This window comes from Megachile rotundata, chromosome 2 (genome assembly GCF_050947335.1).
Source record: "Megachile rotundata isolate GNS110a chromosome 2, iyMegRotu1, whole genome shotgun sequence".
Taxonomy (NCBI): Eukaryota; Metazoa; Arthropoda; class Insecta; order Hymenoptera; family Megachilidae; genus Megachile; species Megachile rotundata.
In genome coordinates, this window is record NC_134984.1 from 17,627,346 (window position 1) to 17,652,470 (window position 25,125).

The 25,125-nt window shown below is 37.3% G+C and overlaps 1 protein-coding gene across 1 annotated transcript in view; it reads right to left on the minus strand.

Moving 5' to 3' along the window:
• Positions 1 to 25,125, minus strand: part of Fas2 (neural cell adhesion molecule fasciclin 2) — a 152,413-nt gene that overhangs the window by 36,449 nt on the left and 90,839 nt on the right. The gene's annotated exons all lie outside the window — the stretch shown is intronic.

The following is a 25,125-nucleotide window of genomic DNA, read 5'->3' on the forward strand; positions in this document are numbered from 1 at the left end:
TAGGAAACGTTCCTACAGCCGTGTGCCCGTTGCTAGCCTTCTCTTTACACTGCCATTGCAAATGTTTGCCGACGACTATTACGTCCTTCCAAAATTTACAACTTGCCAGGAATTTTATTCGCAGAGGTTCTGTGAACGTGGGATTACGTTTGCGAATATTGGTGTTACATGTGGGATCACTGTTTGCGTTTGTTATCGGGATTTATATTATTAGGGGTGCGATTACACCCTACTGTTTATTGTGTACCTTTGTTATTAGTTGTTTCTTACAGGTGTTTGCAAACCACTGCTATTTATTCGTGTAAAGTCAACTTATGATCGCACCCGAAAAAACGCGAACACGTCCGGTTAGTTGGCGTGCACCGTTGACGTAATCCACTGTGTTGCTAAAATTGAAACTGTGTCAAATGACCAGGAAAAAAAGGCTGTTCTCGGTTTACCAAAGTGAGTTTACCGTCGTGGGACACGGTGTCAGCGAAATTGCGATGCGACAATTAATTCGCTCGAGCGACGATGACCGTGGACGAAATTAAGGGAGAGGTCGACTTCCGGTTTGTGGCTTTTGCGAGGACGTTTAGAAAGCGCCACGTATGAGTCACTGGGATTTTTGTGCAAATTTAAAAATTTTCTTTTGGAAAATTGGAATTTTAGGATTTTTTGATCTTCAGGCTTCGGAGCAAAAATAACAAAAGTATAAATAATAATGAAATTGTAAATAAAAAAAATTAAGAGCCTACAAATAAAACAATGACCTACAAGATAAACTAACCTACCACAATTTCTGGTTCCTCGATAAACAATTATCTCCGTACCCGTCCGAATTTGCAATATATGTCCATCCCAAGGGACTATCAGATAGACAACTCTATCAGAGTGTACGTCTCTTGATAGGAAGTTAACGAGTGAAACAGACGGTACGTAATTCGAAGGACGTCTGCGTGCTGAGCAGAAGATGATTCAAACGGAAAGTCCAATTTTCGGTCCCATGGTCTGTTCGTTTCGCGATAAGAAGTTTAGCAATCGACTAAGAGCAGTACCTCTAACAAAGATTACGACCCCAAGAAATATCTCGGCCTGGGACAGCTTATTTCGGCTCGTTCGTGAAACAACGGGCGACGTAGTTGCGATAAGCTTTGCGAATTCATCATTTCCGGATCGTTTAGTCAAAGGGCAGAGGAAGAACGTATGACAGGGGTGAATTACAGATTTTCCTACAGTCATCCGGATGACTATGCCCCGAGGATGACTAATAACCTTCGCTGAACCGACATCCAATTATACAGCGCGTTTCATGTAGTCTGGATGATGTATCTACTGCTTTAAAAACATAATCTCATAGAATAAAATTAAATTGTAGCACTTAGAATGTAAGTGCTGTGAAGATTTCAAGGTTCACTTTTTTTTAGGAAGAAAGAAATTTAAGTGTGACTGTATAATAGGTTACAAAGGGTCTTCATAGATAATTTACAAGATAATGTACAAGATTCTTCGTAAAGAAATGAAGTTTGATTATAAAGAAGTATTAAATATGTTAACAAAATTAACTGTGAAGTACTTGCTACTATTTACCTATACCGTTTCATGTTTTTCACCTAAAATCCCACTTCAGAATATTAAATTTTAATAATTATAAGAAATGTTTCATAAAGAGAGTTATTTAAAAAAAAAAGCATGCATGATTTCATAGAACATTTAATTTTCGTGAAAGATTTTTGTATGTCTTCCATGAGTTACATCCTGACCCACATGTATGAAGCAGCCTGTATAAATGAGATGTACATGGTAAATGATCGTCTCTCGCTTACAGAGGACCATCAGAATGGCCATTATCTTGTAACTCAACGAAATTTCCGGTTGGAATTCTGACGTCTGATGAGCTAGCCGCTTTAAGCGCTATCAATTATCGTTAACCCCTTATTGTGTCCGAAGAAGAATGGTGTCGTTGTTTTATTGTCAAGAAAGCATGCAATTAGGTTGGTGACAAAAATTCGCGACTACTTATTCATCAAAACTCTCCAGCCTCTCAGAATATACATCACAAAAACTACCCCCTATAATTTTCTAAAAACAATAATTTTCAACCGTCATCATCTTAGAAACTCCGCACGAAACCCTCGAGAACCGTAATTCATGATCCCTAAAACCCGTCACCTAATTACGCCCCAGCATCGAAAGCTCCGCGCAGAGCAGAAAGCTGCCTTCTCACCCTCGATCATTATATTATACGAAACTCATTTGGTGAGGTAGCTAAAAGAACACCGCAAATCCATGGGGTTGTAGCATCCACTCGAACATATTCTATAATCGTTTTACAAATTCGGTCGATTCATCGCGGCCCGTTGACCACCCCTCTGTACAAAAGGCTATACAACCCTCGGATTCGCGGATTCGACGTTTTCGACGCGTGACGAGGAATCGCAAGAAACATTCGAGTCGGCGAATTTCCGCGAAGAAATCCCCGGTAATTGAGCCGGGGCTTCATCAGTGCAGCGGGGGGTGAGAAGACGGTCGCAGGAGATCAAGAGGAAAAGAAATAGGGTGACGAGAAATAAAGTATGGTCGGATAAAAGAAGAGGGGCAAAGGACAGAGAAACAAAGGAGAGGATAGATGCAGAGAGCCACCCTTCTAGGACATCTTATTTACGTTAGTTAGGGTTTGTTGGCACAGCCACCCGAGGGGCCATTCAATGGAACCACCACCCCCTTTTCTATTCCCCGATGCCTACGTATACTCCGTTCTCCTAGAAACCCTGCCATTACCCTTATCCAGCTGTATATGGAAGCGTCGTCCACCCCCTCGCGCACAGGGTGTCGTTCCGTTACTTACGCACCACCCGATGTATACCTCGCTCGGGTCGGGGGTTGGAAACGGGTAAACTCGGCGACATGTCACTCGAGCTGGAAGAATTCGATCTGGGAGGGTTCGAGGAAACAGAGGGTGGCTCCCGACCCGAACCCGTGAGGGATGCAGAGAGGATTTGATCAAATTCCGATATCGAATTGGCCGGGTAAGGGTGAAAAACGAGAAACGTAGGGCTTACGAAATTTCCCGATGTAGCTACTTGACAAACTTCCAGTCGGAAGTTTCACGTCGGCCGACTTACACGAGGATTTTGCGCGATTGTTGGTTTTTGATCTGGACGGACGGACAGCTTTCGTTCGGTTATCGCAAAAGTTCGAGAGGCCACGGGATACCCCGGGTGAAATACGAGATCGAAGAAACGCGAGAACGTTGAAATCCAAAATTGAACTCGTGATTGGAAATTCAGCACCCCTGCCCCGTATGGTGAAACGAGTACGTGTTACCTCTGTTACCGACTTCAATGGCACGTTTTGAATTGAATATCGATGAATTCGGCTATGGCGGTGTATATTACTCATAAATTCGCGTGATTTCTATTATAGATATTCGCCAGCGTGAAAACTCGTTGTTTCGATTGCCGACTCTAGTATCATTACTTTGCAATATTGTATTTCACGTATCTGTTTTGAATAGCTTCTAAAATTTCATTAACTGTTACTACAACTTTCAAGCTCAATAATAATTGCTACGTGATACCAATATAACCTAACTACCTAACCCAACTACCTGATCTAATTATCTGACCTAACTGACTGACCTAACCACCTGACAAAACCACCTAACCCAACTACCTGATTTACCTATCTGACCTAACTCTCTGACCTACCCACCTGGCCTAACCACCTGACCTAACCCCTAACTTAACTATCTGACCTAACTAACTAACGTAACTATCTGGCCTAACCACCTGACCTAACCACCTGACCTAACCATCTAAACTAACTACCTGACCTAACCACCTGACCTAACCCCTAACTTAACTATCTGACCTAACTAACTAACGTAACTACCTGACCTAACAACCTAACCTAAATACCCTACCTAATCACCTAACATTAACTAATTGATCTAACCACCTAACCTTAACATAACTCTAAGCTGACTACGTAATCTAACTACCTAACCTAACTAGCCTAACTAACCTAAGTACCTAACCTAACTAGACTAGCCAACGTAATTACCCGACCTAACCACCTAACCCTAACGTAACTCTAAGCTGACTACGTAATCTAACTACCTAACCTAACTAGCCTAACTAACCTAAGTACCTAACCCAACTAGCCTAACTAACCTAAGTACCTAATCTAACTAGACTAGCTAACGTAACTACCTAACCTAACTAGTCTACCTAACCTAACCAAAAAGTCAAATTCAAACAAATATTAAATCGACAAAAAAATTGTAATATTGTCTCTTCGATAAACTAGAGGACTTGTTTCCATTTAATTTGTACATATAACTACGTTCATCGAATATCGATATTAATACGATTCACTACTGTACGAGTTTTGTTCGATAAACAATTCCATTAATAGCAAAAAATAAACATCGAGATGGCTGTTACAATGAAGAGAAATTATTTGGAATTTAGTAGGTACATCAGATAAGCATTTTCACCCTCTTGTAACAGTATCGAAACGCGACTGTTCGAGAACCGCGTATATTTCGTTCCAATATATTCGATTTCAACAGTCCTAGAATAGGAGAAACAAATTGGGGCACAGAACGGTGAAATAAAATACGGTTCAATATTTTTTTCCGTTTTTTTTTTTTCGATGTAACGAAACGTGCAACGGCAGAGGCTATCGAAAATAATTGAACGGTCTCGCGTACTTCATGGAATTTTTTACTGAAAAAAAAGAGATCTGTCTGTTAGCAAACTGTTTTACGATACCCTCTTACGAGTGTTTTATTACGGACTTTATGGAAATGATTCTTTAATGAACATTATCTGCTTTAATGCTGGGCGAAGTTATTTTCGATGAAATAATAATAGAGTTTGATGATATAAATTGACAGAGAAAATGATGCGGTGTTAATGCACGTAAAGTGACGTCGTCGACGGTTTCGATAAAAATTGTAATTGATATTTATAGCGGCGGCAATTTCCTGCAACAAGTTAATCGACTCTGTAATGATAACGGACAAGTGCAGAGTAGTTGGAGTTAAGTTTAACAGGTCTAATCGCTGAAATATCGACAAACTGTCTTCCCGTAATCAAGTAATCACGCTACCCTGGTATACACTGGTTGAAAACAAGCAGCTAATTGAAACCGTAATTGACAAACTTTCTTCGAAAAATCAACTAGACGTTCCTCGCCGAATTATGTCAATCACGTTCTTTATTGGCTTGATGGAATTGGAATTTTTAGATTTTACTATTTAGGGAATTTGAGGATTTTGGAATTTGAGAAATTTGGAATTTAAGGAGTTTGGAATTTGAGGAGTTTGGAATTTGAGGAGATTGGAATTTGAGGAGTTTGGAATTTGAGGAGTTTGGAATTTGAGGAGTTTGGAATTTGAGGAGTTTGGAATTTGAAGAGTTTGGAATTTGAGGAGTTTGGAATTTAAAGAATTTGGAATTTGAGGAGTTTGGAATTTGAGGAGTTTTGAATTTGAGAAATTTGGAATTTGAGGTGTTTGGAATTTGAGGAGTTTGGAATTTGAAGAATTTGAAATTTGAAGAGTTTGGAATTTGAGAAATTTGGAATTTGAAGAATTTGGAATTTGGGGAGATTGGAATTTGAGGAGTTTTGAATTTGAGAAATTTGGAATTTGAGGTGTTTGGAATTTGAGGAGTTTGGAATTTGAAGAATTTGAAATTTGAAGAGTTTGGAATTTGAGAAATTTGGAATTTGGGGAGATTGGAATTTGAGGAGTTTGGAATTTGAGAAATTTGGAATTTGAGGTGTTTGGAATTTGAGGAGTTTGGAATTTGAGAAATTTGGAATTTGAGAAATTTGGAATTTGACGAATTTGTAATTCGAGGAATTTGAAATTTGAGGAATTCGGAATTTGATGAATTAAACGAGTGCTATAATCCTTAAACAAATAAAGCGACCATCCCCCCAGTGAAGTCCAAGGCAGTTAGTGGTATGCAAACGCATTCATGAAGTCGAAAGAGCATCAAAGAGCATCGATAGTCCCTTTGGAGGGATAAAGGAATCTTGGAAGTCGATTCGTCGTATCGACAGGAAAGGACGTTATAGGGTGGACCACCCCCGTTCGATGTCCGGAAAGTTTCCCGATTAAGTCGCCAGGGGATCGTTTCGTTGTAATCTTGTCGACAAACTCTCGCGATTAAGTAGCTCGATATATATCGCAACTGTGTAATGAAGTGGTCGAAGGGGCTCAGGCATCTCGGTGCGGCCGTTTCGTAAACCGAAATTACACTCGCTAATAAAGGGGTGCAAAATGGTCGTCTGGCCAGAAACTTGGCGCACGAGCATACACGACGTCGGATTATCCGACTATGTACGCTTCGTCGATCAGAGAAAGGTGTTCTGTTATTAATAGCAATTAAGCAAATGGTCCTGTGCGAAATTTCATTAGATCGGCCTGGCAAGGTAGCGCATCGTGTGTGTAAACGGCTGCATGAATTTCTCGTACGCGTTCGACGGGAACTTCCGTTTGATGAGGGCGTAAAGCGCTTTTCTCGGAAAATCGGACATTTACACGATTTTGAATGTTATACGCTTCCAATTCCGCAAACGTTCTGCTTTCAACGGATTTGAATATTTATTACTCTGAATACGGATTTCGGGAACATCTCTTTTAGCTACTTCTGAAGTTTAACTTTGGCTGCTTCAGATTTTTTTGACTGAAGTTGGAAACCACATGGGTTAAAAATTTTTATAAATTTTTTTGAGTGTGATTCAATATTTTGTAGCGTGCAGCGTTGATTTTTTCGCCGCTACAAAGTCGATGTTTCGGGGCCTGGGAAATGTCCAGGTACCGGAGACAATAAAACTTTCGCCGACCAGATGATGTTCCGTTGTCGTGTGTTTACGGGATTTCTCCTCTTGAGTTTTTCCCCGTGCTTGCGGGGGTAGGCTCAAGAGGCAACGAAAAAGGTCATTCGAATTACCGACTTCGACTCGAACAGTCACTTTTCGATCATCGAACACCACGCGCATTACGATCAATAAAGTTCTCGTTATTGTTAATCGGACTACGATTCATTCACCCTTCACCTCAATTTAATTAGACAGATTTGAAACTCTCGAGGATGTAACAAGTTTAGTAGCAACTATTTTAAAGCATATAAAAGGCAATATTTTCGAGCGAACTTGCAGGTAAACCACATGGGTTAAATTTTTTAACAAATTCTTTTAAGTGTGATTGAATAATTATTAGAGAGATTTAAAATTCTTGTGGATGTAACAACTTCAGTATCAATTATTTTAAAGCATATAAAACACAATATTTTCGACTGTACTTCCACCTAAACCACACGGGTTAAACTTTTTAACAAATTCTTTTAGGTGTGATTGAATTTTTATTAGAGAGATTTGAAGTTCTTGCAGATATAACAAGTTTAGTACCAACTATTTTAAAGCAAGTAAAAGGCAATATTTTCGACTGTACTTCCACCTAAACCACACGGGTTAAACTTTTTAACAAATTCTTTTAGTTGTGATTGAATTTTTATTAGAGAGATTTAAAATTCTTGTGGATGTAACAACGTCAGCGCTAACTGTTTTAAAAGATATGAAAGAGAATATTTTCGAGTGCACTTGCATGTAGACCACATAGGTTAAAAGTTGGTACATTCTTTGAAGTATGATTGAATTTTGACCTGGCAGAGTTGAAGTTCTTGTTCATGTAACAACTTCAATACCAACTGTTCTAGAGTATATAAAAGGCAATATTTCCGAGTGAACTCACAGGTAAACCACGTGGGTTAAACTTTTAAACAAGTTCTGTTGTGTGATTGACTTTTGACCTGGCAGATATGAAGTTCTTGTGGATGTAACAAATTTAGTAGCAACTTAAAACACATTCACAGAAATGAACTTTGAGAGATGAAGTCACACGAATGTAAAAATACAAATGTGACAAAAAATTTCAATACCGTGTTACATAACTGCATTTTATAGACTTGAAAATGTTTACTCCGATGCATTGCAGAGTTGCTCTTATGTAAAATTATGTAAAAGAGATGTTTACTGTCTCACGTAAAAGGATCAGCTTGTAGTGTACATAACATGTGTGAAGATACATCATGAATTTGTTGGTCAGAGCAATATTTACGCAAAATTGGGGAAGCCATGGCATGAAAGGGCGAACGGAAGTGAGTTCCGTGTGAACAGTTAGCACGTGGTTCACCGAGGTAGCCAGAAACCAACAATTTGACCACAAGGCTTCCGCTTAAAATCGGCTTTTGAAGCACCGTTTCAACGAATGTCTATCCTGCATGCATATAGATAATATCCTAAAAAATGATATCATTCAACATAAACTTTTCTCATCAAATTTTTATTAATTGCACCAAAAATATTACACTGAATGTTATTCTACGACATATCTTCTTTTCATCAAATTTCATTAAGCAAATTTCATTGCATTAAAAATCTTGCACAAAATGTTACAATTTTTTGATCAAATTCAATATATTTTCTTTCAAATAAATTTTGAGCTCCTGTTATATCAACAAGTCAGTATAACAAATCAGTATAATTAATAATAAAATTATTTTCATATAATAAACGATCTCAAAAATATATAAAAATTGTATAAAAACGTATAAAAATTGTTGCAGAATAAATGAGATACGATTTTTAATTAACATTCTCATAAAAAAGTTTACATACTTGTAAGGTCGGTTAGCTTTGATATGAATGTTTGTATAGTATCCTTTTAATATTCGACACATGGTCTGCCATCATTTCATGCAAAAACAACCGCTCAAAGAGCGAAAAGAAGTGGAAAAGGAATCGGTGGAAGCCTTCGGGCGGCATTTAATTAGAATGCGGCTTATCTACGACCGAGAGTGTTCCGTCTACGGCGTCCGGAGAAGTTTTTATCGGTATCTCTTTCACGGACTGCCTTTCAACCACTACGTGTACTCGTATTTAGAAGGCTTCCTTGTTGCCTTTGTACGGAGACGTGAGCTTTGATCGGCTGACAAGCCAGAGGAGCAGCGTTTTGATTAACACGGGCTTCGCTATTGTCAGAATTTAATCGTCACTCGAATATATACTATCGATGTCCTGCTTCAAACTCTTAAACTTTTGTGTATTGAAGTTTAGACGTTTTAAGGTCTCAGATTTTAGCATTTGGTAATGTTAGATTTTTAGATTTGGGGATTTGTAAGTTCTGAATTTTAGGTTTAGGGGTTGAGAAATTTCAAATTGTAGATATAGGAATTGGTAGATTTGGAATTTTCAAATTTAGGGGTTTGCAAATTTCTAATTTTAGGTATAGGGGTTGAGAAATTTTAAGTTTCCAAATTTAGGGGTTGAGAAATTTCAAGTTTTCGAATTTAAGGGTTGAGAAATTTCAAGTTTTCGAATTTAAGGGTTGAGAAATTTAGGGGTTGAGAAATTTCAAGTTTTCGAATTTAAGGGTTGAGAAATTTAGGGGTTGAGAAATTTCAAACTTTAAAATTTAGGCTTTGAGAAATTTAGGGGTTGAGAAATTTCAAGCTTTCAAATTTAGGCTTTGAGAAATTTCAAACTTTAAAATTTAGGCTTTGAGAAATTTAGGGGTTGAGAAATTTCAAGCTTTCAAATTTAGGCTTTGAGAAATTTCAAATTTCGAAATTTAGGGGTTGAGAAATTTCAAGTTCCCAAATTTAGGGGTTTACAAATGTCAAGTTGCAGATATAGGAATTGGCAAATTAAAAATTTTCAAATTTAAGGGTTTACAAATTTCAAATTTTAGGTATAGGAATTTAGAAAGTTCCACTTCTCAACCATAAGGGTTCACAAAATCTAAATTTCAACTTATAGGATTTGAGAAATAAAAAATTTTCAAATATAGGAATTGAGAAATTTCATATTTCAGTCACATGAATTGAAAAGTTACAAATGTTCAACCTTAAGGGTCTTTTAAAATTTAAATTTACAAATCTTCAATCATTCAATCAAAACATATTTCCACATTAACAAATTTTCAAATGAATTCATTTTCAATTAACAAGTCGTAAATTCTCAAACTACCTAGTCTTTTCCAAATTAAAAAACTACTTTGCATTTAAAAAATTTTTAAATTAAACTTCTATTAACAGAATCCCGAAATAATTGCACGTTAGAATTCTCCTTCCCTCTAGCCATATTAAAAAGGAACGTTGAGTAGATTTCTTGGAACATCCACCGGCAAGTTCAGTGTACCACGAAGGGACGGTGGGTTCATCGTTTGAGGAATGCGATAACGGGGTGTTCATGACTGCACATAGCTGTTTCCGTGCGGGTTAAATTGAGAATTCCATTGAGCAGCAGCTCAATGCAAACAAGCGTATCAAAATACACGGTACGTGTATCTCAACGTACGCATTCGTAAGATACTGAGGAAGGGATTCGATTTTGTTATTAAAACGCTCGCCGCAAATATTATGAAGTTACCGGGAAAGGGGTTGTAATTATTTCCATGGGGAAACGTTTAAAACTCGAGGGTGAACGAATTGGTAAACGGCTTGAAGCTTTCATTTCAATTGGTTAAATTTTTATTTATTTTTATTTTATTTTCTATGCAATTTTTATTAAGTCTTGCAGAAATGATATATATCTTGAAGAGTGATATTTATTAAAATATTTGGAGCTTCATTTTGACACAGTTTAATAAATTCATTTAGTTTAACAAATTGGTATATTTAGTTCAATAAATTGATACAATTAATAAACCGGTGCATTTAATTTAATAGGGTATTTAGTTTAATAGAATTTAGCTGAATGTATTGATTCATTTACAATTTAGTTTGATCATTGGTATTATAAGTGCTCGTACGTTTAATTAATGACATGGTCATTTTCATTGCAATAATTGGTTAATTTTCTCTTATCGCAAAAAAGGAAGAGTCATCAATTGTACCACTTGTTTGATGTATCAAATTTTGTTTAATATACATACATTGCATTAATATATCTTAGATGTAGAATAATCTTTTTGCAAGATTGAGGACATTAGCAAATACATAAAAATACAAAGATTATAAGAAAAATGCATAATAGTACTGTTTATACAATAAAAGCATCAAGAATCAATTTCTATTGTGTCCTCTGTACTATACCTCCATTTTGAGGTTAGAAAGTGATTCAACTTATCCTGCACCTACATTATACTTACTTAATGATTAAATACAAAATTACTTACATAACAATTAAATTAAAAATGACTTACATAATAATATTTAAATAAAAAATTTGTAAAAGCATCAGTAATGTACAAAATGTCCACACATGTAGTCACTGACTACTGAATAAAAAAAAATGATTTACTCAAAGTGTACATAAATATATCTAAAGACCATCAGGAATGTAAAAGATTAAAGTAACGATTTACCAACACATTTGACGCAGTAGATTTATGCAAACTGCACGGTACCGTTCAGTGATAATCACCATGGCAACTCGCTAATAACATTAGAGGGATGAATGAAAAGCTGATTGATCGATGCAGAATCGTCCGAAATCCGTCTATGAAACCGTTATCAATAGCCTATCATAAAATCAACACGATCGAGCGAACAATAATTCACGTACGAATATATTCCGATATCGATGGAACACGGGTAAACATATAGGAAACTAATTGCAACGTTTTGTACGACAGAACAATAGAAACATTTAAACACCGTTTCACAACGCGAAGTTTCCCGTCAACGGATGAAATTCCAAACTGTCTTCTGTAAGCCACACTTCCGTTTGAATATGATCCCTGTTCCCGGTGTTCTCTCCCCGGCGCTTCATCGAAACCACCGGATATCGATTAAGCTACATTTCCATAGTTTCACGACTAATTTTACCCGGTCGTGTCGCCGCGATTGTTCCGTACGGATTCACAACTGGGTACATCTTGTTACGCGTTCCGCTACGAATTGTCAAATTGTCGACGTTCTGCCGGATTAATCAACTCCTGCGCGGGTTTTATGGTGCATTTGCGGCTTTTGTGAAGTGCGGCGAATTTTGGGAAATTTGGGGATTTTTAGATTTGGTGGATATTGGGATATTTTGGGGAGTAGGGATTTGGGTATTGGTGGAGTTTGATAGGGATGGATTCGAAGTTGCTGGAATTGGGAATTTGGAAATTTGGGGACATGTGGATTTTGGGATATATGGAAGTGGGGACATGTGGATTTTGGGATATATGGAAGTGGGGACATGTGGATTTTGGGATATGTGGATTTTGAGATATGTGGAATTGGGGATATGTGGAATTGGAGATATGTCGAATTGGGGACATGTGGATTTTGGGACATGTGGAATTGGGAGTATGTGGAATTGGGGATATGTGGAATTGGGGATATGTGGAATTGGGGATATGTGGAATTGGGCATATGTGGAATTGGGCATATGTGAAATTGGGCATATGTGGAATTGGGGATATGTGGAATTGGGGATATGTGGAATTGGGGATATGTGGAATTGGGGGTATGTGGAATTGGGGGTATGTGGAATTAGGGATATGTGGAATTGGGGATATGTGGAATTGGGGATATGTGGAATTGGGGACATGTGGAATTGGGGACATGTGGAATTAGGGATATGTGGAAATGGGGATATGTGGAATTCGGGGACATGTGGAATTGGGGATATGTGGAATTTGCGGACATGTGGAATTGGGGATATGTGAACTCGGGGACATGTGGATTTGGCGACATATAGATTTGGGGATATGTGGATTTTGAGACATGGAAATTCGGGGACATGAGAATGTGGAAACATAGGTATTCACCCATGCAGAAATTTGAGGAGAATCCAAGGAAGAAAATTTCCAAGAATTTGAAAATATAGGTATCCCATTCCATTCAAAATAAAAACCTTCCCTAATCACCCCCAAAAATTTCCCTTACCCTAAAAAAATAAACTCATGCCAAATTTGTCTCCCTAAGCACACCCATAAAAAATATCCATCGAAACACCAAATATTATTTATTTCATTCGTAGATCGTGTTTGTACCTACATATCCAAGCTGATTGGCAATTTCATCGAACATATTTTTACCAGCCTCGCTTGCCACCCCTTTGGACGCGTTTCTCACGGGATCCATTATAAAGCCGCGAGAAAAAAAAAGCAGCGGATCGCGCGCTAAATATAATGCCCAGGGTGATCCAACGAGACGCATCGTCGAAAACAAATCCGAAAATGGAGCCTCTCCCTTCGCGCATCGTTTTCCAGCCCCTGTATTCGCGAGGAAAAACAACAAAGCGAACATTTTGTCCGCGCGAAATTCCAGCGATCGGAGAGGAAGAACATCGCGATACAAACCTGCTGTCCAAGTTTTTATCCGACACAGCCGAGCAAGTTCATTTCGAGCGAGGGATCGATAGGAAAATGTGGGGAAACACCCACGCGTTCGTGTTGGAAACACGAGGGAAGGAACACCGATTTCTTGCGTGAACATAACGCTGAACATGGATCAAATTAAATCTTGTATTATGTAAGCTTGTTTCTTTACGTAGACGTTCAAGATGGCGGAATATCAACTGGTTAGGTTTGTTAGGTTTTTAATTTGTTAGGGCTGTATTTTATAATAACTTTTATTTTTTTTATTTTAGCACTTTGACTGTACATAATATTAATATATTATATTGTTGTAATATTAGTAGTAATATATTTTATAGATTTAATGATAATTTACAGTGCAATGTTGAGTTCCTTTTTTTTAATCTTTTGTGAGGTTACTGAGAATGTTTGGGAAGTTACATAACAGGCAGTTATAGTCACAGCCAGTTTCTACATAGAAAACATATGTAACATATGTAATAATTTGTTCATTCTTTTCTGTGAAGACATCAGTTTCTTTGTGAGACTTCTTACAGCGTTTTTCTCTGATATGACTGAGATAAAGCTCGAATACTACTAGGATGTCCTTGGAATATCCTTCTTCCTGGAATCTCCTCAGATCTCCCGAAAATCTCAGGATCTGGTTAGAATCTCTCAGGATTTGCATAGGAAATCTCTGCAATATCCTTAGGATAAAATTCACCCTACGATATTTAGAATATTCATAAAATAATTATAGGATCCTAACATAATTCATGGACTCCATGTGTAAAACAGTAACATGCTTGTCTCACGATCTTTGAATTTCCATTAGATATTCATCACATATTCCTAGAACATCCATACGATCCACACATCTCCAGTACACAACATCAATAAAATAATCCTACAAGATCTCAATCGTGAACAAAAATTGCAAATATCAGAATATTCATATCTTAAAACTTCCTTGTATCTTAATATCTTCTCAGGATATTAAGATGTTCCTCGAAAATCAGATCTGCGAAAAATGCCCCAAAAAATGTGTTTTACATCAAGGTCCATTCAAGGTAGCAATTTGCGAGATTCGCGGAGATTCGCAAAGGATTCGCGTGCGTTAGCGCATTCCCGAGCGTGCGTGTAATCCCGGAGCGAGATCGGCGAAAAGGAGCGACGATAGCGCAGCCCCGTTCCTTCTTAAGCACTACACGCAATTACGCGGAGAGCGTGGATATCCTCGAGAGAAGAAAAAACGCCCCCATAGTGTAAGATCAACCCCCCGTCACCCTTCGTGACGAATCGATGCGAGAGGCTCCCGGTTCTGTGCTCTCTTCCCTAAAAGGCGGCGCCCTCAAAGCGGCAAGACTCGTTAAAGGCGAATCGTTCTCTTTTTCCTGCCACGGTGTGCCACTCGTTACATGCTTCGCACGTGCTCGAGGCTCGCGCGAACACAGGGGCGTATTCAATGGGTTCGAGCCCCAATGTCGGGGAACAAATCATTAGAGCGATTTCAGACGGTTAGATATTATTGAAATTACCACTAATTGAGGATCGTAATCAATATTAATTGTTAAGACCAAGGTCAGCTGGCGAGATAGTACGATGTGAAGGATTGTTGGGGGAGTAGCAAATTGCAAGATTGTAGATTGAGCGATTTTCGAAGTTGCAAACTGTAATTACGGGCGATCATTAAGGGTAGATAAAGGAGCGGATGTTGTAGCAACTTTGGGTCTGTAATTAAACATGTGGATTGCGCTATTAGAGGGCTGTAAAAATTGCTACGAAGTAGATGAGAGTTGTATATCTTTGTCCAATTAATAAAATTGGGACCTCTTATATGATTAATAAAATTGTAACTTCTAATATAATTAATAAAATTGTGACTTCTAATATATTCAATAAAATTGTGACTTCTAATATAATCAATAAAATTGTGACTTTTAACATAATTAATAAAACTGTGACTTTTAATATAATTAATAAAATTGTGGCTTCTAACATAATTAATAAAATTATGACTTCTAATATAATCAATAAAATTGTGACTTTTAACATAATTAATAAAAGTGCAACTTCTAACATAATTAATAAAATTTTGACTTATAGTATAATCGTTAAAATTGCTGGTTATAATATAATTAAATAAAACTGTAAATTATAATGGAATCAATGAAATTATACGTTCATTGTTTCCCCACCTGAGCAGATAAATTAATCGAGCTCTTCGATTTGAATAATTACGGATGCAACAATGAGGTCGCTGCTTGAATTACTTTAGTACGCACCGCAGAAATTTAGCATTGAATGATAGCAATAAATTGCCTCCTATAATTAATATAATAGATATGATTACAATAGTATTCTAACAAGAGAAAGTGCTTCTACAATACAACAAAGTTTTAATTAACAAGCTGAGGCATACAATCCATACTTTCTATTCGTTATAATTTCAATACCCTTGAAAGATGCTGGTTGTTGAAAGAACCTGTACAGTTTACACGCTCATTGTATGCACACACGTGTGATTCAAAGGCAAACTCTTTTATCTCTTATCTGACACACTTGTTACGATATTAAATACAGTATCTTGCGTAAAGCAGTTTCACGTGTTCGAAAGAAATACTTCGTTCATTGTTATTAATCCCGAGTTAACTGATTCCACAAATAGCTGTAAGTTTTTCGTGAAGTTTGCTTGTGTTTCGTCGGTAAATGAATTAACGGGACTGGAAACGACGCCTGGCGGTAATCCGTCCCTGCAAACCAGAGCGTCTCGGTTCTCTGCAAGCAGAGCGAGACGATCTGACGCAAGTCTTCGGAGCTAAAGCCACCGACTTACGCGTCTCAAAGACGCCGAGGTTCGGATAGCGTCTTCAAACAGAGAGAAAACCCGACAGACAATAAATCCCCATAGCGGGAGAGCCAGGAGCACGCGAAAGAACGAGCGAGAAGAAACGGGAGGCATTATCGACGCTCTGGAAAATTGCAGCTAAAGCGTCGTGATAAAGCGATGCGATAAAAAAGCCGGTAACGTTAGGTCCGATCCACAATATCCGTCCAGGCGCGGTTCCCTCACGTTCCATTCTTAATTCGATCAAATATTATCCCGTTTACTTTATACTGAACGGTGCCTTCGCAATTTATTTCTCCTTTTACTGAGATTTGCGGATATGGGGAAATTTTAAGGGCAAGAGATTTTGGGGAGATCCTAGGAAACCCTATATTGGGTCACGATCTTAGAGCGGAAGATTTAGGGTAAAACCTAGGGGTAAAATTTAGGATATAAAGGTTTCAGGGTGTCTTAGGATAGTAGAGATAATCTAGGAAGATTATGGAAAGGTAGATTCTAGGGAAATTCTAGTGGCACTGTAGGTCTCAGGGAGATCCTAGGGATATTTTAGAAAAATTCTACAAGATATTTCTATAAGGGAGATTCTAAGAAATTTTGTAGGAAATGGAGAATATCCAAAATTAAATTTAGGAGTAATTAGGATGATTGTAGTCGTCCCAGAAATATTTCAGAAATACCCTAGAAAGTTTCTAAAAATATCCTAAAAAGATTCCAAAGCTATCCTAATTAAGATTCTTAAAAGATTATCTACCCTAATAAAGATTCTAATACCCCAGAAATATAAATTACACTAAACCATTTTAATTGCTAAATTAAAAGTCCTTGAATCTGAACCTATCCCGTTGGATTTGAAGATTGAAAATTTTTAAAAATACTCTCAGGTGGAACCTCCCTCGAGATAAAAGGCAATATAGGGGGAGCGTACCTCATCACTTGCTGTAATACCATAAAGTCATGATCCATTATGTCTAGTTTGATGGATGATAGGAGTCGAGCCTAAGTCGATGTAAAATTTGGACACATAATCGTTGCCATTCGCCACGTGTCCCATGGGATTTCATTCCGAGCAGATAAGGTTTCCCGGACGTGTCTTTATGGTATCCCATTGATCCGGATCCGATTTAATGCGGACCTTCTTGTACGTTGACAATGAAGCTCTACTGCTACCATAGGGGTGGATATGATCAACTTTTGGAAGAACTTGTACGAGTTGATTGCTGCTGTTAGTTAATTAACTGACTTCATAATTAAGTATTCTTCTTTAAAATAGTCAGAATTCTAAATAATAATATTTGAAGTTCGCTCAAGTTTTTTAATTAAACATTAGCACATTTAGAAGAATTAATTCTAAATAAAAAGAAGTAATTGTAAATAGAAATATTTGAAGTTTGCTCACATCTTTGAATTAGACGTTATCACATTCGATGAGAGTCATCAAAGCCTAAATCTTCCACCCAAAATTTTTGAAATTACCAAACCACACTGAGGCTAACTACATTTCCACATAAATAGGAACGCTGAGAAAAGAAGCACAATGATGTAGGGATTTTGTGAAGATCTTGCAATGAATTCGTAAACGGCGAATCCGAGATCTTGATAACCTGAACAATTTCTTTGTCTCAAGTAATCAGCTCTGCAACAGGTACTTCCATTCTCGAACAGGTTTTTGCTGCGTTTCTTTTCCAGGTGATTTGAGACCAATTCAAGTGCACTTACGGGACATTTATGAATCTGATACAATAATGCCTTTTCGATTGCCTACTGCTCATTCTACTTTCGTCTTCACTTCACGAACAAAAATTTAAAAATAAAAGAACACCAAAATTTAAATCCCTAATTTAACATGAAGAAGCCTATAATAAAAATAGAATAGATAGCCTATAATAATAGAAAAAAATAATAGAAAGCCTATAACATAACATAAATTTCAGGTATCCTTGATTAAGAGTAAAAGTTTGAGGAACAAAGTGAGAGAACATAAAAGTGCAGTACATAGTTGCAAACTTAACGTGCGAAACGAAAACAGCAATATCGCCGCCATTATTGGACAACGGGGACAGTTCTATAAGTATGGTGTTGGATCTCGCTGGGAACTACTACTATTCCAACAATTGTGTTAACCGTTTAAAAGGCACTGTCCTTATGGTGTGGTCTGACCGCAGATGGTGACCAACTCCTTATGGTCGAGGATAAAAAACGACATTCTGTTTCGTAATTAAATAAAACGCTCTGGGACTGTTTCGTAATAAACCTGGGAATACTTTGCGGCGAAAAATGAACTAACAATTTTCTATTATAAACTTCTTTATCATAAGCTCGTTTATTATGAACTCATTTACTATATCAAATTTAGGTATCATGAACTAGTTTATTCTCAAGTCATTTATTATGAAAAATTCATTTAATATAGGCGCATTATAATGTGAACTCATGTAGTGTGGACTCATTTAATGTGAACTCGTGTAGTGTGGACTCATTTAGTGTGGACTCATTTAGTGTGGACTCATTTAGGGTGGACTCATTTAGGGTGGACTCATGTAGTGTGGACTCATTTAGTGTGAACTCATGTAGTGTGGACTCATGTAGTGTGGACTCATGTAGTGTGGACTCATGTAGTGTGGATTCATGTAGTGTGGATTCATGTAGTGTGGACTCATGTAGTGTGGACTCATGTAATGTGGACTCATGTAGTGTGGACTCATGTAGTGTGGACTCATGTAGTGTGGACTCATGTAGTGTGGACTCATTTAGTATGAACTCATTTACTGTAATAAACTAAGTCACCATAAAATTGTTTTGTATAATAAACTCAATTATTGTAAACTTATTTATTATAACAAACTCAGTTATCATAAAACTATTTACTATAATTGATTCATTTATTATGAACTAATTTAGTATGAAGTCATTTACTGTAATAAACTCAGTTACCATAAAATTGTTTTGTATAATAAACTCATTTATTGTAAACTTATTTACTATAACAAACTCAGATATCATAAAACTATTTACTGTAATTGCTTCATTTATTATGAGCTCATTTAGTATGAACTCATTTACTGTAATAAACTCAGTTACCATAAAATTGTTTTGTATAATAAACTCAATTGTTTTAAACCTATTTACTATAACAAACTCAGCTATCGTGAGACTATTTACTATAATAAGTTCATTTATTATGAACTCATTTAGCATGAACTTATTTACTGCAGTAAAGTCAGCTACTATAAACTTGTTTCTTATAACAAATTCATTTCCTATAACTCTATAACAAACTCATTAATCATGAACCTCTTTACTGCAGTAAACTCATGTACAATAACAAGTTCATTTGCTATAAATTATTTTGTTACAACAAATTTGTTAATCATGAATTTATTTATTACAGTAAACTCATTTACAACAACAAATTAACTTGTCAAAACGAACTCCACTTGACATCGATTACAAGTCAAGCATCAAAAATTGCAAATGGAAGAAACGATTAAGAAAACGTGAAAATGTGATATATATAGAGGCACGATAATATCGTGCCATTGGAAGACAGACGATCCGCATTACGCTCGTCAGAGCATGTTCTTGCAAATTTACTGAAAATTCCAGTTGCTAGGCTCCCTTCACGCCGACATTTCACAATGTAACGTGAAATGGAACGAACCGTGGCCAGCATCAATCATCCGGCTCTTTCCCTTGTTCGCTTTTCACTTCGAAACACGTCGCGGATAACGTGAGAGCTTTGAAGATCTCTGAACCGCGTCCACCCAATATCAGAACAAAAAGGTAGAAAAAAAGGGAGTGTATGACAAGCCTTCGAACGTGGTCCGATATCAGTTACCTCGCTTCTCAATGTTATCTGGGAAACGCTGCTCGAGCACACCGGCGAACTCGAGAGAGGGACAAAGGATCTTACGGCGCTGAGATACAGCGATTTCGATCGGAATTTTTCCGACGAGGAAAATAGATTTCAGATGTGTCGAAGATCATAAGTCAAGTGTCGGCGAAAAACGATGTCTGTGTAATAAATGAAATCGGTACTTGAAAAATACCAAACTGCTGTAAGAGGAAAAATAGGGGTAGAAATTGGGATCGAAAAATTTTTTAACTTTTATCTTTTTTCGTTGAAGAGATCTATGAACGAAACTTTTGAGAATACTTGGTTTTTAATTTATTTTGCCCCTTGCACTCTGAAGATTTAGTTTGCTATTTAAAATTACCCCTCAGAGGGGATAACTGAGTACAAAAATAAAAATAGAAAAATAATAATGAAAGAATTATAATGGAAGGTTAAATTTCGAATTGTGAATACCAGCAGATAAAGTTCAAAATTCGTGTAATGTATTTAATGTACCATAATGATATGTTAATGTAAGAATAACGAGAGTTAAAGTAGAGGGTGGTAGAGTACGTTTGCACTTGTAATATAAATTTAAACGCTTGATGATGCATCAGTTACTTCGTGTCATTATCGTAGCACTGGTTTATCTCTTTGGCTGTCCTATTCACCCTATTCAGCTTCATTATTGAAGAGATGAAAGGCTGAAGAAGGGTGGAACGACCGAACCGTGGCAGGCTTGTATGCACGAAAGTTTTCGCTTTCACTATAGTTTGCTTTGACTGATCCGATCAAACTATCGCTAACGGTGTCACAGCAAACATCGGTATCGGCAATTTGCATAAAACTACGTTCGTTCACCGCAGAAGCATCCTTTTATAGAAAAACAGGTCGCGAAATCTGTTCGCAAATACGATATCGGATAACAGCGTCGTTCGTTGGAGAACGGATAGAATATTTTTTTAGGGAAAATAAACGTATGAAAACAAAGTGCAAAATGTTTCGTCGTATTTGCGAAACAAATATTGTATTACATGTGCGAAACAAATATTGTATTACATGTGAAACTTGTGCAAAGTAAATGTTGATTCACGTGTGTCGATTTGTGCAAAAGGTATTCTGTGCAAAATAACGTGTCCCATAGTGCAAAATAAATATTGTATTATGTAGGTGAAAAGTAATGTACAATACAGTGCAAAGTAAATACTGTATCATATGTGTAAATTAATGCAATAGGATACATATATGCTGAAGTGCAAAATATGTGTTGGTTTATATGTGTCAGTGCAAAGCATGTATCATACAGTGCATTCATATGTATCATATGTGAAAATCAGTGCAAAATATATTCTGCATTACATATGCAAAATAGTACAAAATAAATGTTGATTCATAAGTGTCAACCTGTGCAAAATAGTTTCAAAATAATTATTACATTACATGTACAAAATAATGTGTGATACAGTGCAAGATAAATACTGTAACATATGTGCAAGTCAGTGCAAAATGTATCACATGTACAAGTCAGTGAAAAATGAATATACCACATGTGCAAAGCAATAAAAAATAAATATGCTATGCATTGAAAATGGTACATTGTACAAAAATATCTTAGTAGACATCGTTTCGAGAAAGACAATTTGAAGTTGCTAAACTCGTCAGCATCCACATTATGGTTATTAGGCAAGATTCGCGGATGAAGTAAAGGGAATTTTCCCAATGCAAAGAATTCCATTTCCATCGTAATGGGTTTATTAAGTAATCCTACGGGACTCGACTGTGTTATACAAGAAGATCAGTACAGCGAGTTTTTCCATCTCATTCTGTCCGAACGGTATTGATTGTGGACGATCGGTTTGCGGCTGCAGCCTGAAACTGTTTGCGGTCGAACGAATCAAGGCGATATCCCACTGCACTTTGCGGAATTGCTCATTGGCTTGCGGTCATGGAGATTTTCCGCACATCTCGTCTAGACTGTTAGAGAATTACACCACGTGTCGAAATAGCGGACAGGTTCGAAACCATTGATATAATACTCGTTTATAATCGACTTCTTGTAATTGCCTAATGTATCAAAATTGCGGATGACTAAAAATCCCAATATTTTACGAGTCCAAAATCCCCAATTCCCGCTTCGATCGTAACTATGTTCTTCGTAATAATTACTGCTGTCGTCCCCCATTAATCGTGGCAATCTTGGATCCCATCCAAATTCTCTAATCAGTTAATTATGCAAATATCGCGCCGGCGATCTACATTCACCGCGCGAATGAAGAATATTACCGACCTCGAAATTGCTCCAAAAGAAAGAAACTTTTGTAGTTCCGAAGAAAGATATTTTCAATAATTCTTCAGAAAGGAAAGGAAGAATCTTACGAAAAATTCTTTGGATAGAAAAGAAGCAAGCCTTCAAAAATTCCTCAGAAAGACAAGAAAGAAACGTCCACAAATTCCAAATAAAAAAAAGGAAGAAACCTCCTAAAATTCCAAAGAAGAAAAAGAGAAAGCCCTTCAAAAATCCATCAGAAAGAAAAGAAAGAATCCTTCAAAATCTCCTCAGAGAGAAAAGAAAGAAACCTCCACAAATTCCTCAGAAAAAAAAGGAAAAAAACCTCCAAAAATTCCAAAGAAGAAAAAGAAAGGACCCATCAAAAATACCTCAGAAAGAAGAAAACTTGAAAAGTACCGATCCCCCGGGCATTTATCGGCCGCGAAGAGCCTGCAAATTCAGCAGCCAGCTGGCTCCCACTTCGACAAAGCGATTTTCTAGCAAAAATTTCGCAGACAGTCTGGTACAGCTGCTTACCGAAGGGAAATAGTCAGATTGAGCCGGTCATAGGGCACAGTTAGGTGCGTTAGAGGCGGGAGATATCCGGCAATTTCGGTAAAAGGGTTCCTGCTATATAGAGGGTGCACCTGGTGACGCCGGCGTGCCTCGGCTAAAAGCTATTTTCCCGTAATTCAGCAGCCCGTCTCTGAACGCGACGACTGTACAAGCCGGCAGGTTGCTGCTTCCATCAATTTCCAGGACGAGGTCGGGTCGGCAGTTTCGCGGCAATAAGTCGTAACTCCGGAGACTTCACTGCGTGTGTACACACGCTGGTCCTCGAGGACCGCCCTTAGGGTCTGCGTGTTTACGACGTCGACCACGGAACGAACACATTTTCGCAGTTACAGACCCGGGCGTAAGTTTCGCGAGTCGATACCGGACAGCTTGAATTGTGACCCCAGACGCTTCTCTCCGCGTTCACGGAAATTTCTACTCTGTGAATCGCTTTTGTAGTGGACGGAGTTTTTGACGATTCATGGACTAGACTTTGCCTGGGCGATGGACGGCTTGATGGCGATTTATGGTCACGAGGACGTCACTGCACGGATGTGACGCATGTTCGGATTGCACGCACGACAACTTGAAAATTCACTGATTTTGTATTTTTTAACTTTTTAAGCTTTTGTATTTTATACGGTTTCTATGATTTTTTATTCATTTTATTTTTTAATGCGTTCTGGCTACAATTTTATATTATATTATTTTTCAATGCGTTCTGGCTACAATTTTATATTATATTATTTTTCAATACGTTTTGACTACAGTTTTATATTATATTATTTTTCAATACGTTTTGATTACAATTTTATATTATATTATTTTTCAATACGTTCTGGCACTATTCATTTATTTCTATGTTTGACAAAATATTTATTCTACAAGATTGAGGTTAGAATATCTCGATCCATATATGTTACGAATTTGATATTTTTCAAGCTTGTTACTTGGTGATGCAATTTTGGTTACACAGTATTATTTAAATAATAAGTGAAATAAATATGGTTAGCGTGAACGTGCTTGTCAACCGCAATTGCAGAAATTGGGATTAATTTTGTAGCCAGCGTGCGATATGAAAGGTGTTAACGCTTTGAGCAGAGAATGGGGTTAGCGAACTTGATTAGTGCGGATGCGCCACAAAACGAGGGCCACAATGACTTCCTGGTTCTCAATGATCGCCTCTCGTGCTCTTTTCAAGCTACGTAATTTTCACACGAACCTCCACATCTTCGTGGCTTATCTGATCTGCCAATTCAATGAAAAAAACCTTTGTTGACGGTACTTGTTTACCTTAACACTTTTTAGCTGAAGTTTGCTGATTTCTTGTAATCACAGTTTCTCTGTTATTAATTGTGTTACACACTATGTTTCATTACATGGTATAACACTAGTGATTTAGTTAAAATATTTATTTAAAATTGTATTAAACTGAATGTACACCTTGCAGTACCATGAGTGCAACAACAAACTATGATACTTTCTCAAAATATTTTTTCTTCACTCGTTATAAACGTTCTATAAAAATGTTCTATTCGAAGAAATTAATGTCTCCACGCTGATAACATAATGAATCTTATCTATGTGCACACGAGGTTTAAAATTCGTAGAATTTAGCGTCAAATAGAAATTACGAGCGAACAAGTTAAACCCCATAAATCAGCCATAACACAGCTGCTCTAGAATCTCCACTCTCCGTTTATCATCGCTTAAAACGCGTTAATGCAAAGCAGATACTCTCACCGACGGTGTATTAGGGGCTCAGCCGCTCCGCGATCTAATCGTTGAACAAAGGAGAGCTAACCGGCCATTTCGCATTCCATTGTCATCGGCTAAAGCAAGGAGTAGAATGACCAGACAAGGGGTAATTATCGCGAATTGCTTAATGCGTGTGTCATAAAATGTTTAGAAACTGAGACGTACATACCAGAGTAAAAGATACAGGACACGAGACAAGGATAAGGTTATGGAAATTCTGAAGATACTCTAGAGATTATTCTAGGGATTCAGAGAATATTCTGGGGATACTTTAGGGAGTATAGGGACATTACAGGGATTATGGGAGATATTTGGAGATTGGGAGATTTAGAGATTTGGAGATTGGGAGATTTGGAGATTGGGAGATTTAGAGATTTGGAGATTGGGAGATTTGGAGATTGGGAGATTTGGAGATTGGGAGATTTGGAGATTGGGAGATTTGGAGATTGGGAGATTTATAGATTTGGTGATTTGTGGATTTGGAGATTTGTGGATTTGGAGATTCATGGATTTGGAGATTCATGGATTTGTAGATTTATGTATTTGGAGATTTATGGATTTGTAGATTTGTGGAT